Raw genomic sequence first — 15,571 nt, 5'->3', positions numbered from 1 at the left:
ATACTCATTCCCACAGAATATATTTTATTTTGAGACTTATTTTGAGACAGTGCTTCTCTGTGTAACAGGCACTGGCTATCCTGGTTGTCTGCTTCTGCCTCCCAAGTGCTGGGACGAAAGGCTTGTACCACCATGCCCAGCCCTGGAATATATTTTAAAAGAATGCTAAATACTCATGGGTTTGGATTGTGTTACTGAAAAATCAAAACTCCAAGCCTAGAGACCTTAATAAAACACATTAGCATCTTAATACAACCCTACAGTTTACAAAGGTCTTTTGCACCTCCACTTAGCTACAGGTCTAGCTGGGTTCTAGATATCACAGTGGTACGCACCTGCAATAGCACCATTGGCTGACTGCTCTACTGTAAGGGGAAAAAGAGTAACTCTGGGGGCCTGGGGGGCAAAGGACAGATTGTAGGATCAGGACCTTGATAAACGGGTTTGCAGACTTTCATGACTCAAGAAGGCAGGCTGCTGTGCGTGCAGTGGAATGTCTTGGAAACAGGGACTATTTGGAGACTGGCTATTTTCACAACGGTTTTAGAAGCAAGCTAAGGATGTAATTGGAAAGCAGCATCTACCTACTTCAGCCAGGAGAGGGGGTGTTTAGTGTTTCATGACCTTGTTTTTGTGTGAGCTTAGATCAAATTATTAAGTTGTCTACTGTGGCATCACGGGTGATGGTGTTCTGTGATGTTTATGTTCAGCAAGAGCAAGAGCACGCCAGCTTACCCGTGACCTCCACACCAGCTCCCAGAAACACCAAGGCCAGTTACCACAGGTCAGAAATGCTGCTTCTTTGCTCTGTCCAGTGCAGGATTTAATTGTGTTTTATGAGGGTAAACAGAATTCTAGCTATCAAAAGGCAACTGTGGGAACTACATCTGCAGACAGTACTAAACTTCATTTACACGTTCTCATAGCACAAAGAATATAGAGTCAAATCAGCTGGAGTTCAATTAAAATTGCCATTGTTAGAATGATTTGTTAAGGCATATGGCTAGCAAATACCTTATTTATGGTATGCACAGTTGCAATGTATTTTGGAATCAACTGATATTTCTTCGTCTTTCTTCTTTCTTCTTCTTCTTCTTCTTCTTCTTCTTCTTCTTCTTCTTCTTCTTCTTCTCATTCTTCTCCTCCTCCTTCTTCTTTCTTCTTCTTCTTCTTCTTCTTCTTCTTCTTCTTCTTCTTCTTCTTCTTCTCATTCTTCTCCTCCTCCTTCTTCTTTCTTCTTCTTCTTCTTCTTCTTCTTCTTCTTCATTCTCCTCCTCCTCCTCCTCCTTCTTCTTCTTCTTCTTCTTCTTCTTCTTCTTCTCCTCCTCCTCCTCCTCCTCCTCCTCCTCCTCCTTCTCCTCGACAGGGTTTCTCCACTATGTAGCATAGCCCTGGATGTCTTGGAATTTGCTTTTTTTTTTTTTTTAAGATTTATTATTATATATACAGTGCTCTGACTGCATGTACACCTGCATGCCAGAAGAGGGCATCATATCACATTATAGATGGCTGTGAACCACCAAGTGGTTGTTGGAAATTGAACTCAGGATCTCTGGAGGAGTCAGTGCCCTTAACCTCTGAGCCTTCTCTCTAGCCCGGAACTTGTTCTTGTAGACCAGGCTGGCCTCAAAGATCTGCCTTGAGCTGACTGCCAAGTGCTGGGATTAAAAGCATATGCCACCATCACCTGGCAAATATGTCTTTTCTTTTCAGGGAAATATTTCTTATACTTACTAATCTAAAAGTCTTTGTACTTAGGACGATTCGAAAAATTAAGACTACAATATGAACACGGAATAAGTCTTTATTCTGCAATTTTGTAATGTGACAAAATTTCTGAGGAAATGAAAGTGTGGGTAACAGAGTGTGGCCAAAACGCTGACCACAATCACTACTTTATGGAACCTTTATTTTTAAGTATGTTGCTAGGAAAACTAGGGGGAACATCTAAGAAAAATGATTAAAGGGCTTTAATTTAAAAACAAATTAAATTTCAGAAGCATATGGGGGAAGTTGGAACTTTGTTTTGAAATCCTAAGAGAGCTTTAAGCATTAACAAGTAGAGGGGAACACCAGCACTTGGGAGGCAGAGGCAGCTGGATCTCTGAGTTTACAATCATCCTGCTCTAAAGAGCAAGTTCCAGTACAGCCAGGGCTACACAGAGAAACCATATATCAAACACTTTCACCAACAAAAAGACCTAGAGGTGGACTGGAGAGATGGCTCAAAGTTTTCTAGAGGTCCTGATTTTAGTTTCTAGCACTTCCAGCAGCTGACTCACAATCACCTGTAACTCTAGCTTTGGGAGAGCCAATGTTATCTTCTGGCTTCCAAGAGCACTGGGATTTAGGAGCACATGCCTACACACAGACACACATAATTTAAAACATTAAAAAAAATGAAAAACAAGAGAAAGTAGAAGTGATTGCATTTGCATATGGGAGTGGGAGAAGGAAGAGGTCTCAGAAAAATCCTGAGTCTCAGGTTCTTATCATCCAGGACAGTTCCTTGTGCTTTAGGTATTTTCAATGTCTCAAGGGGAGACACTGAATGTTTTATAAAGGATATTGACAGCTGTGCAAAATAAATGGACATTTTCAACATTTTCAAACCTTCACAGGGCATTTCTGCTTTACTTAGAAAATGATGACTTGAACAACCCACAGAATATCCCTCAAAGGTTGTTCACTTCAACTTTAGCAATATTTTCCCGTAGCACCTCACTACCCAAACTGTTCCACCACAGGCATACTAGCTTGTACCTAGAAAGTGGCCTCCCACCCTCCTTAGTGACTTCTTGAGTTCCATGTGTCTTAAAGATTGAGAATAACAACAACAGATCATCCCCTCATCTCCCCAGTTTCCTAAAATGACTATTTGATGCATAAGAGGACATTTTCATTTCTGGAACAGATGTGGAAAAAAATATAAGACCTCTTCTATAACAAGCAACTCAAGACTGCACTTTAGCATAATGTTTGTTTAACATGTCAGAGAACCTATTTCATATTAACTTTATCTAATACCCATCTTATATAGTGTGCTTGCTATGAAAAATCTTAGGTACCAAGAGAAAATCTGGTAGACTACAAGCTTATCTGTCCATTTATATCTCCAATACATTTATAGAACAGGTAAATACTTTGTGCTGAAAAAAAAGTGTTTTTTTTCCTGTAACAACTATCATAGATTTTATAGAAGAAAAGCTTTAAAAAGCATAGTCCAGATAACACAGCACTGAGATGTCCCGAACACAAACTTTACTGAAAAGCAGTGATTGTTGTGGAGCTCATGTGACAACTTGCTCTCCCAGGTGATCTGGATGAGATTTGTGTTCCTAGTTATATTACATTAAGTTCGACATATGGGAGACATCTTTCATCTTCTGGAATTAGGGCTCTTTTATGGCACCAGGATGTCATTTTGTATCTGGGAAGAGTAAATTCCTACTAGACTAGATGTGTGAATAAACCAAAGGATGTGATTTAGATCTGTGGGTGCAGGAGGCTTAGGTCTCTGCACTCGAGTCTGGGCTCATGCTAGCCTTCCTATTTCCAGGGCCCCTGGCACATTGCCATTGCAGCTCTTGCAAGATACATAACATATTGTCGATCTACTCCTCCTGCTCACATAAGCAATGTAAAGATGGGCATATTTTCTTCACTGAACACAGAACTCTCTCATAGAATGCACAGTGCACTTACTGAATAGAGTACAGAAAATGGTACCTCTCATTGTCTCATTTGTATGTCATGGTAAAAGTTACTTAAGACATCAGATAATATTTTTTATGTTTTATTTCAAATAGTCCTTTTAAAGCATAAGAGATACTGAATCCTGAAGGAAAAAAAAACTATACTAAAATCCAATGGGAATTATACTTGATTATTCTATTTATACCCCATATGTATTACTCATCAAAATGGTATAATTTTGTAACTGCCACATTTTTCTTAGCAGGCAATTTGTTCTTTCTTTGAAAATTAGATGCAGAGGCATTTAACTAGCATCCTTTCATTCATGCAATCAACAAAAATTAATGACTGTGTGTTGAATTCTTTTGGGCACTAGAGGGAATACAGTTATGTATAAGGCATGAATTTCATAAAAAGGACCTTACAAGTATGGAGTAAAAAAAGGAATGTGTGTGAATAATCATGCCACAGAGAGAAGAGCTCATCATAAAGCACAGCACATGAATTAATAGTTTATTCCTTCTAACAACCCTATCTGTTAGCTACTGATGTTCCCTTTCTACAGAGGAGAAAATGAGAAAGAAGACAGTTTAGAAAAGCCCTTCAACTAGTCCATAGCAAAGGCAGGACTCATACATGATGCTAAAGTTATGGACACTTATGTGTACTGCCTCCTATCAAGGAAGAGGTAGAGAAGAATGCTATAGACATTGCTTGATGTGTAACAATTTTCTCTTAGGGTGCAGGTGGTTGGCATGGCGCTGCAGAAGAGCAACTCCATGAGCTGTGAGGAATTGGCATGATGAGCAGATCGTGTGCCGGAGAATGGTAGGGATGGCCACACAGCTGCAAGTGACACGAGCCTGAAATATGTTTGGCTGGAGAGCAGGAGAAGGAAAAGGGACGAATGCGAGATGACACTGAGAAAGTAGACACTGCTTTGGGTATCCGATCTGTTTACAAGATAGTAGTAGAGTGTACAGCAGTGGTGTGGGTCGTTTTTGCGGGAAGGGTGCACACATCCCTTTGACTCTTATTAGGAAAGGTCATTCTCTACAACAGTGGTTCTCAACCTTTGTAATGCTTCAACCCTTTAACACAGTTCTTCAGGCCTGGTGTGGTGATGCACACCTTCAATGCCAATAATTGGGAGGCAGAGGCAGGAGGATAGCTGTGAGTTCAAGGCCAGCCTGGTCTACGCAGTGAATCTAGAACAGCCAAGGCTACACAGAGAAACCTTGTCTCGAAAAACCAAAACCAAAACCAAACCAAACCAAACCAAAACAAAAAAACCCAAAACCACCACCACTACCACTACCACCACCACCACCAACAACAACCCAAAAAACAAAAAACCCCCAACAACAACCCAAAAAACAAAAAACAAAAACCAGTTCTTCATGATGTGGTGACTCCCAAACATAAAGTCATTTTGTTACTACTGCATACTGTGGTTTTGTGACTGTTATGAATCATAATGTAAACATCTGGGATGTGACCCCCAGGTTGAGAACTGCTGCTCTACAAGCATCCATCCTGGGTTATAATATTCATATTTTGAAGAAAACTTAAACCTTGCACTTGTCTCGATGTCTTCCTCTATCTGAAGGCTTCCTGCACCCAACTTGTTTCTATCTTGTTTTGTCTATTTTCTGGAACTGATTTCTTCCTTCTTGTGCAGGCCAGCTGCTCTCTCTGCTTGTGTGCTTGGTGTCACTTTCCTGTGCCGCCACCTCACCTTCTGCCTTATCTGTGCCCTCTCCAGGCTCGCCAAGGTTAAACATCAGTTTTTCTCTCCTGTTCATTTCTTTGGCTACACTCCCACCTGGCCTAATGCCAGAGGGTTTGGGAAATGTACTATAATTAATAAGAGCAAGTTCTCAGAGTTACGGAACAAAACTGTGTTTTCTTTTGATTTTACCAGAATGTTACAGACACACTTTCCTAGAGGATTGTTTGTGCTTGTGGCTTTAAAAATACCCGTGTTCCAAGGAACATCAGTTGAAATTGCTGAAGCAGTGCGTTGACACCATGGCACAGGACTGTCCTGCTGTCTTCCGGCTTGGCCTTGGCAGTGTTGCTGACAGCTCCCTTCACTGGCCGGAAGCCTGCTGTTTCTTGGAGCTCTGCAGCTGGTTTGAGGCTCTCTGCTTTCTATATTATCCATTTCCTTGGTGATCTCGGTGATTTAATTGTGTTCTCCAAACCTAACTCTGCTCTCTAACTTGAGATCGTTAATAGGCTTTTGAAAATCTTGTAAATCCAACAGATCTGTCCCTCAGACCTGGCCCAACAGACAGGTCCTCGAGAGCAGGGCGCCTACCATGTTTCTTTCCATTCCACGTGTCATCATGGCTTACATAAAAGAAATGTTCAATATTTATATTTGGTTTGGTTGGATAACCACATCCAACTGGCATGAAGCCTGAGTCGGGATGGGAAATGGTGGCTACTGCCTCACATGTCCTTCCAGCTCCCGCCTTTACTATAGTGTAGCTCTTGCATTGCCTATTGTAAACTATTCGTTTCTCTCTTTTTAATGTAATTACATAATATGTGTGTGTGTGTGTGTGTGTGTGTGTGTTATACATGTCAGAGGGCAGCTTGTCAGAATTCATTCTTGTCTCTTATGATGTCAGCTTTAGAGATTGATTGTCTCTAGAGGCTGTTAGGATTGGTGGCAAGTGTCTTAGTCCACTGAGCCACCTTGCTGGTCCCATTCTTATTTGTATTTTAAATCTACTTTACAATGAAGATGGTGATAATCCACCCAATTGATTTGTTAACCAATTGAAAGGTTAAAAAAAAAAAAGCAGTGATGTGAGGAAATGAATAAAGGTTTGAAAACAAAGACAAGTAGATGTAAGATTTGGCTCAAAGTCTCTAGGCTGAGCTGTTTCCACTGCTGCAACATAGCTTCTAAAATTGAGTATGCATTCTAAGCCACAGTCTACAATACCGGCAATTCTGTCTCTCACCTGCATCTACCAGTGGTTTACATGACTCTTTTTTCCAGAAAATAGTTTGGTAAGTTTGAATATTTTGTCTGAAAAAAATTAGCAATATTTAGATGGCAAATTCATTCATACTTTCCTCTCTTTTACAGATGAAAAATGTCTAGATTTGTTTTCTTTTTCTTTATTTATAAGTCAATTAAATCTTTGTTCATTTAAAAATTATGCATACATGTGGTTTTTTTTTTTGAGTGTATGGATGCTTAGGGAGTCCAGAAGAGAGCATTGGGTCCCCTGGGGCAAAAGTTAACAGGCCATTGTGAGCCTCCTAATGTGGCTGCTGGGAATCAAACACAGGTTCTCATGAGGAGCAGGAAGACTCTTACCCTCTAAGCATGTCCCTAGTCCCTATGTCTCCAGTCTGGTTGTCTGTCTGAACCAACAGAGCACATTCTGCTGGAGTAAGTGTTTGTAATGTGCTTGCGATATAAATTCTTGTACTCAGGGCTAAGTGATTATGGCTATGGACTTTCAGCAGGCCCTGGCCTCTGTATGCAGCATCGAGTTATAGGAATAAAATGGTTCAAAGCACCATCAAAATGCAGAAAGACTTGCGCATCCTCTGCACTGTTGTAAATAATCAAGGGAAAGTGAGGTTTCACCTAAGCTTTGCAACATTGTTATTGTCTCTCAAAGGAAGGTTTGAGGCACTTCTGGGTGTGGCGGTGCCAACCAATCTTCCTCCTCTGCTCCAAGATGCTGGTGTGAACAGCATCTGAGAAGCACTTAAAAAAATTAATTGATGAGAAGCGGTTCTTTTGTCTCATGCTTTCCTCCAAGTGCATCAACAACAAAGCTCATGTACTTCTCTTAGGCGATTAGTGTCTTCATTCATGTTTTCTAAAACCAGTAACGTGGGAAAGCAAGCTTGGTGCTGTATATACAAGAAAGCCCCAGTCTACCAATAAGTTAGGTGATTGCTGCCCTATTTGTCAGATTTGTGGAATGGTAATAAATTCTTAGAAATTCCGTGTACAGAGAAAGATGTGAAAACAAAATTATGTTTCAACAAAAAACAATGTATTAAAAAAGATCTTGCTATTGGGGTATATAAGACACTTGACCTTAACAATGTGTGGCTTATTCTTAAAATAAAAGAAATGTGGAAATGTCATATGTGATTTGAAGCGTGGCTAATGTCTAATGGACACAGTTGAATTGTGTTCTGTTATTATAGTTTAAAATTTACAGTCAAGTTAGCAGGGCTTTTATTAAGCAGACTTTAAATATGTTTTATAGACTACAGAATTCAGGGTTGAAGAGGGCATATATTTTTGGAAACAGGACTATTAGAGGGCATATATTTTTGGAAACACAGGACTATCGGTACAATAGAATGCCTGTAGGTCTACATCAGCTTGTTGACTGTGTGAGAATAATGACAAGAATCAAAGAACACAGGGCACTGAAGATGGAGCTTGAATACCAGTGTTCTTTGTGGTTTACCAGTCTGTAACGAATATAAGAAACTAAGTTAGGAAGTTAACTATTTTAGCTTTTGTAAGAAATGGGGTTGTGAATGTCATCTTTAAGTGACTGGTGAAGTCTGCTTGAGACTGAATGTGAACCCTTGGGGTATGCTATTTATGACTGGCAAAGCAACTTCTAATTCAAAGAGAAAGAAAAAAAAATAGACTTAGGAAGTCTCGTAAGGCTTTCCCAACATCAAATAGCTTTTACTAAACAACATTTTGATGAGTTAAGTGTGAGTGAGTCAGGAACATATGGATTAAATTTCCCTTGAAATACACATGCGTTTCAAAATGGGGTGGGAAGAATCCTGAATAAAATTCATCTTAGAGAATCCAGAACATTTAAAAGACATCTTTCTTTGAATATTGTAAATTAATTCTAGTTAAAATCTATAACTAAAATTATGTAAAAATACAAGTGGAAGAATGTTAAATATGTGTGCTGGTAAGATGGTCAAGTGCGGCCTGTTTGCTCATCATGCTAGAAGTGCACAGCATGGGAGGGGTGGACCTGGACAGCGGAACTGCACTCAAGTGTGGAAAAACAGAGCCTTAGTTTCCCTGTTGCATGCAAAAGTTAAATAAACTTGTGCTTCTGACACTTCCTTGTTTAAATAACCAAGTTCTCTTAACTCTTAGGTTGTAGCAGTATGCTGTTTCCTTTATTTTATTTTCCCAGAGTCTTAGTCCCCACTTTTCCCATGTGTTGCATATTTCTCCCCCATCCACCTCTCTAGTTCAGTGGTAGTCAGAGCACTGACTAAGCACCTCAGATCTTGTTTCCAGGGACCAGTAGACAGGTCCTGGGATCCAGCACATATCCTATTAAGTGTATTCTTATTTTTGTATTTTCCTCTGAATTTCAGCTATTGTAAAAGAGAGGGGTGTGTGTAACCGTACTTACATAAAAGATTATAAATCTCTCACTTTGAAAAACAAAAGTTATGTTAAAAAGCCTGGTTTACAATGTAACACCCCTATCCCAGCACTGCTATTTAATAATGTTTACTGCTCTTTTAAAAAGGTATTCAAAGTATCATTCTAATCTGTTGGCTATGGAACACGAATTCAATGAGACAAAGAGACCCCTCTTTATTGAGAGCAGCACTGCTATTTTGGCCTTATAATTACAAGAGCGCCTTCAGGGCTGTTCAGTTACTAAGGACATAGTCAGCACAAGTCAGAATGAGGAGAAGATGAGATTGGCTTACGTTTCCCTATCACGGGCTCCTGCAGGGAAGCAGGTAGGCTGACTCCTGCTCCTCCACATGCCATCTCCCAGTCTCACCCCCAGCTCTGCAGAAGAACACCCTTTGTGGACTCCCTTTTCTCTCTGCCCCTGTCCTCAGCTGACCACAAAGATCTTCTCTTGAAGCTCCCTTACCCCAACTCGCTTCATTGTCCCAGCTGGCAACAGCAGCAGGCATTCCCTGTGAACACTCCAGCTGAGCAGGGACACAGGTAAGCTAACTGCAGCAGAACGCCTGCTGCAGCCACCCTTTCCTCACTGTCCACATTTCATTGGCTCCCACAGGCCTTCCCTCCCCCAACTCATTGCTTTAGCCCAGATCCTATGTCCAGCAGGCAATCCCTGCTAACCCACAGGCCACTCCTACCAGAGAACCAGGTAAGCTAACTGTAGGTCTTCCCCACTTCCTTCTTCCTTCAGATCCAGCCCCTAGACTCATCCCCAGTGCTAACAGCAGACCTGCGAAGGTGACCTCTTTTCACTATCAACTCCCATTCCGCAGAGATTATATAAGGAGATTGTGGTAGACATTCTGCTCCCCTCTCTCCTGTTGAACCCCCTCAGACCCCTTAGCCTACCCCATTCCTAAGTGTCAGCTCACAATACCCAGAGGCACATTTTATCTGGAACCCCCTGTGTACACTATCAGGTCCACAGAAAATTTCCTACCAGGGAACACATGGCCACCACACTCTCCTCCACCACCACCATCATCACCAACAAAAAAACAACAGTACAAATCAACAATCATTGGTCATTCATATCTCTCAATATCAATGGCCTAAATTCCCCAATAAAAAGACACAGACTAACAGAATGGATGTGAAAACAGCATCCTTCTGCTGCATTCAAGAAACATATGTCAACTTTAAGGTAACCTTAGGGTAAAGGGCTAGGGAAAGGTATTCCAAGCAAATGGACCTAAGATGCAAGCTGGTGTAGACATTTAATATTGAAAAAGAAATATACTTCAAACCAAAACTAATCAGTAGGGATAGGGAAGGACACTACATACTCATCAAAGGAAAACTCCATCAAGATACGTTTCAATTATTAACATCTATGCCCCAAACACAAAGGCGACCATGTTTGTAAAAGAAACACTGCCACAGCTTAAATCACATATTGACCATCACACACAGATAGTGGGAGACTTCAATACTCCACTCTCACCAATAGACACGTCATCCAGACAAAACCTAAACAGGAAAATTCTAGAGCTAACAGACTTTATAAACCTAACGTATTTACAGACCATTCACCCAAACACAGAAGAATATACCTTTTTTTTCTGAATCTAATGGAACTTTCTTGGAGACTGACCACATATTAGATACAAAGTAAATCTCATCAGAGACAAGAAAACTGAGATAACTCCCGGCATCCTATCAGACCACATGGATTAAATTTAGATAACAACAAAATTTATAAACCCTTATCCAAATTCACTAAAAGGCAAAGAGAGAAGACTCAAATAAACAAAAAGATGGGAATAGATTTACCTCAAGGTCCATCTATACCACTCTTGGGCATATACACAAAGGATTTTTCATCCTACAACAAGGATTATTGATTGGCTCAACCATGTTCATTGCTGCTCTATTCAAAATAGCCAGGAGCTGGGAAAAAAATCCTAAATGTTTCCTAACAGAAGAATGGCTCAAGAAACACAGTACTTTTATTTACACAATGAAATCTTACTAAGCTGTTAAAAATGGCATCTTGCAAGCCATGCCAACTAGAAAAACAGATGGTTGCCTAGCCCAACTGTTATCAGAGAAGCTTCGTCCAGCAAAGGACGGGAGCAGATGCAGAGACCCACAGCCAGACATTCAGAAAGAGCTTCAAGAACCCTGCAGAAGAGGGCGAGTGCTCAAGGATACCGGTGGGATACCACAGGAACATGGCCCACAGAACCACAGTAGCAGGGCTCACGTAGACAGAAGCAGCAACCATAGAGCCTGCATTACACTGCCCTAGCTCCTCTGCATATATGTTGCATTTTGTGTAGCTTGCTGTTTTTGTGGTGCTCCTAATGGTGTGTGTGTATGTGTGTGGGTTGTCTCAGACTCTTTTGCCTGTTTTGAGGATCCTTTGCCTCCTACTGGGTTGTGTTGTCCAGCCTTGACATGAAAGTTTGTGCCTGGTCTCACTGTAACTTACTATGCTGTGTTTGGTTGATATCCCTAGGAGGCCTGCTCTTTTTTGAAAGGAAATAGAGAAGAAGTGGTTTGGAAACTGGAAGGACTGGAAGGAGGGTAAACCCTGTTTAAGGTGTAAAGTATGAGATAAGAATAAACTCTCTAAAATTTAGAGAATAAAATGGCCATACATTACTGAAAAAGAAATGACATGAAAATTTCAAGCAAATGGACAGAACTAGAAAAAAAAAAACATTGTAAGGTAACCCAGACCCAGAGAGAGAAATGTAGTATGTATTTGTTTATAGATGGGTATAAGCCATTAAATAAATTATAATGAAGCTACAATCCACATATCCAGAGAGGTTAGGTATAAAGGAAGGGACAAGGGGAAGGCATATGGATTTCCCTGGGACAGGAGAACAGAATAGATTTTATGGGCCTAATGGGGGTAGTGGAGGGGTGGGATGAGCAAGATCATGTGGGGATGATGAGGAAAATGGAGTTGATGGAGGGAATGCAGGGAGAGTCAGCCAGAATTGAGGGGCATTTGAAGGCTGGTATAGAAAGCTGGTGCAGTGGAAACTTCCTAAAATATGTGAAGGAAACCTCAGTGTAGTCTTCAAATAATGATGGAGACAAAGTTTCAACTTCAACTAGCTATCTCTTATCACTAAACAAAGCTTCCAGTATAGGGACTGGCTATACCCAATTCAGTTGTTGGCCAAAGGGGTCTCTTGGAAATTCTCAAACAACCCAGGCTGTTGCTGAGATAACAGGTTACTTTTCACAAATTGACACCAAGGTCCCATTGCTGAAGATAACACCCACACAAATAATTGAACATAGAGAGGTCAAGCTGGTGCCTACTATTTTACCTTTGTGTCTTTGGTACAGGAAGGTACTTTACAGGCTACCAAAAGAGAAACTTAACCACCAACCCAGCCAACATTTCATCTACAATCTGTCTGGCTTGAAAAATATGCTACAGCAATGGTGGCACAAAACCTGTGGGAGTAATCAACCAATGTATGATTTGACTTAAGGCCCACTCCATGAGATGGATCCCATACTTGACACTGCTTAAGTAACCAAGACCTAGGGACTAGATAACCTAGAGACCGAGGGTAGACACACATACACACACACACACACACACACACATACACACACACACACACACACACACACGTACACATACACACAAAGGTAGCAATAACTCCTAATGATATTCTGCTATATTCATAGATCAGTGCAATACTTAGCCATCATCAGAGAAGACACCTCTTGTAGCAAATGAGAACAAATACAAAGACCCACAACCAGATGTGTGTGTGTGTGAGAGAGAGGGGGGGGAGAGAAAAAGAAGAAGAAGGAGGAGGAGGAGGAAAAGGAAGAGGAAGAAGAGGAAGAGGAGGAGGAGAAAAGAAGAGAGAGGAGACAGAAGAGGAGACACACCTTAAAACACCTGGCTCTAAATGGAATGTCTTCATTAAACCCTTCCCCTCAAGGCTCAGGGAACACCACAGAAGACAAGGTGGAAAGAGTGTAAAAGTCAGAGGGAATAAAGGACACCAGGAGAAAGACGCCTGCTGTGGTTTTCAGTTTAGCGATTTTATGGGACTCTTCAGTATGTGAATGAGTGGCTCTCTAATTCTTGTGCCTTTTCTTGGGGTTCTTTTCCTGTTTGCCTTGTCCAACTCTGATGTGAGGATTTTGTTTTATCTTATATTTTATTATATGTTATCTCTTAGAAACATATTCTTTCCTAATGAGCAAAAGAAAGGGAATGGATCCAGATGGGAAGTGGTAGGAACTGGGAAGGGGAAAGTAATTAGGATATAATGTATGAGAAAAGAATGTATTTTGAATTAAAAGGAGGGAACAAAGAAAAAAGTTTCCTTGTTATGGAAGAGCCAAAAGATAAATGGAGTACTTTGTTTTCACGAACATGTCAAGCCCCAATATTTTATTTCAATAGCTTAAGTAAGGTTTAGTTTTTGGAGGCATAAGTGGATTGTCAGAAGTCTTGGCTCTCCTATTTACCAAACTCCACCAAATGTTCAGTAAGGGCCTTATACATATGGTTCTAATAAAGACACTCATAGCCTTTAAGGACTACAGTGTAAGAGGAAAGACAACATCTCCATTCTGGGGTTCCATGTGGCCTTCAGATAACAAATGTGAAGAAGAGGAACTAAAACTGCAAAGGCAGTGCACAATGGCCTCTTTGGTGAGCATCCGACCGTCTAAGTTAAGCACAGTTACTATCTTAGCCAGAAATCTCCAGAAGCAAGAGGTCATATACATAAGCTCTTCTGCATGAATATTCAGAGCATCACCATTACAAACAGCCCAAATGTGAAGGGATACAAAGGCCGCCCAACCAGCAAACAGACAAAATAATGCAGCCAATGAACATGAGCACATCCTTACAGGAAGGACAGATATGGTCCTCCGTGGGCCACCCCCAACAACCCTGAGATGAGTAAAGAAGACAGACACAAAAGGCTGCCCAGTCCCCATACAGAATGCACAGACAGACAAAACATGCAGGAAGAAGGGAAAGCAGTGTTCGCCTAGGAACGCAGGGGAGAAGGGACAAACAGGGAGGACGGCCCAGGAGCACAAGCTTAACATTTAGGGGCAATGAGATGTTTTGCTTGTGGATATGGCTGTGTAATATGAACATACTAAAAACCATAATGTTATATTGCATATGCATAAATTTATTACTGGTATATGATATACATAAAGAACAATTCTCAAGAAATGTCCAAATATTTAAAAGGACGTACAAGATCAGCCAGTAAATAGCCCTTTAACTGGACCTGAAATTGAGATGGGTTCTAGCTATGAGGAGACAGGAGTGTAAGAAATGGACTCTGATGGTTTATTTTCAAAGGGGCATCAAGCCAGCTTATAAAAATCCAGCTGCCAGTATGCAGAGAACACTTGACCTTGTGAGTGCCTGCTAGTCTAGATACTCCCAACCTCCCAACACTGCCAAAATATCCTCTAAACCAAACTCAAAAGTCTAAGTTAGAAAATTACGAACAGCTTCCTTGCAAGGTCCTATATCTGATAGCTTTAAAATAGACACAATGTTACACATAGAAATGAATCCATACATGATTTCTGTTGAGTAACAGAAAAGGTTTACGTGATAAAGGGAAGGATACGACTAGGTGACCTAATTATTAAGTGAGGGAGGAAGGAGTGGGTACTAGGCCCCTTTAATAAACTTTCTGCATCCAGTCAGCATGTCTGCCCAGAGAGACTGATGTCCAAATTTTCAAGTTGAGAAAATAAACTGCCTTACATTTGCTAATGTGAGTTTTTGTTCAGTTACCATCAAGTGAAAATCGTGGTTTGCCACAGAGGTTGTAGAATGGAGAGAAAAAAAAGTATTTCTGGTGAAAAAAGGTTGAACATTAGGCTGATGGAAAAATCTTCTTAGATATTAGGTATTAAATGGGTGATAATAAAATCTTATTATGTAAACAGCAATAAGTCAAACTATTACAACATATAGAACTGATAATAAAACATCATTATTGTTATTAACTCCATAGAATCTCTAAATTTATAGTATTAAATTCTGGAAATAATAATAAAGGAATTTGGCTGTGCAAAATATTTCTACTGTCACTCAGCATATGTGAATCTTTTTAAAAAATGATTTTTATCTTATGTGTATATGTAAGTTCCTGCATATAGTATGTGCACATGAACATAGTGCCTCTGGGTGCCAGAGGAAGGTGTCAGATCCACTGGAACTGGAGTTACTGATAGTAGTGAGCTCCCAAGTGGTGGCAAGAACTGAACTCAGGTCCTGTGCAAAACTAGCCAGTGCTTTTAACTACTGAGCATTTCTCAAGCTTGCTTCCTCCTATCCCTCATTTAAAATAGCTTATAATTTTATTTTCTGTTTATATGTATGTGGTGGTTTAAATGAAAATGGTCCCCATAGAATCATAAGGAGTGGCATTATTAGGA

General features: G+C 40.5%; 1 protein-coding gene across 7 annotated transcripts in view; it reads right to left on the bottom strand.

Moving 5' to 3' along the window:
- Positions 1-15,571, bottom strand: part of NBEA (neurobeachin) — a 545,308-nt gene that overhangs the window by 162,521 nt on the left and 367,216 nt on the right. The window lies entirely within an intron of this gene.

Source organism: Acomys minous, assembly GCF_964271855.1.
Source record: "Acomys minous genome assembly, chromosome: 19".
NCBI lineage: Eukaryota > Metazoa > Chordata > Mammalia > Rodentia > Muridae > Acomys > Acomys minous.
This window is presented reverse-complemented; position numbering and strand designations above follow the sequence as displayed.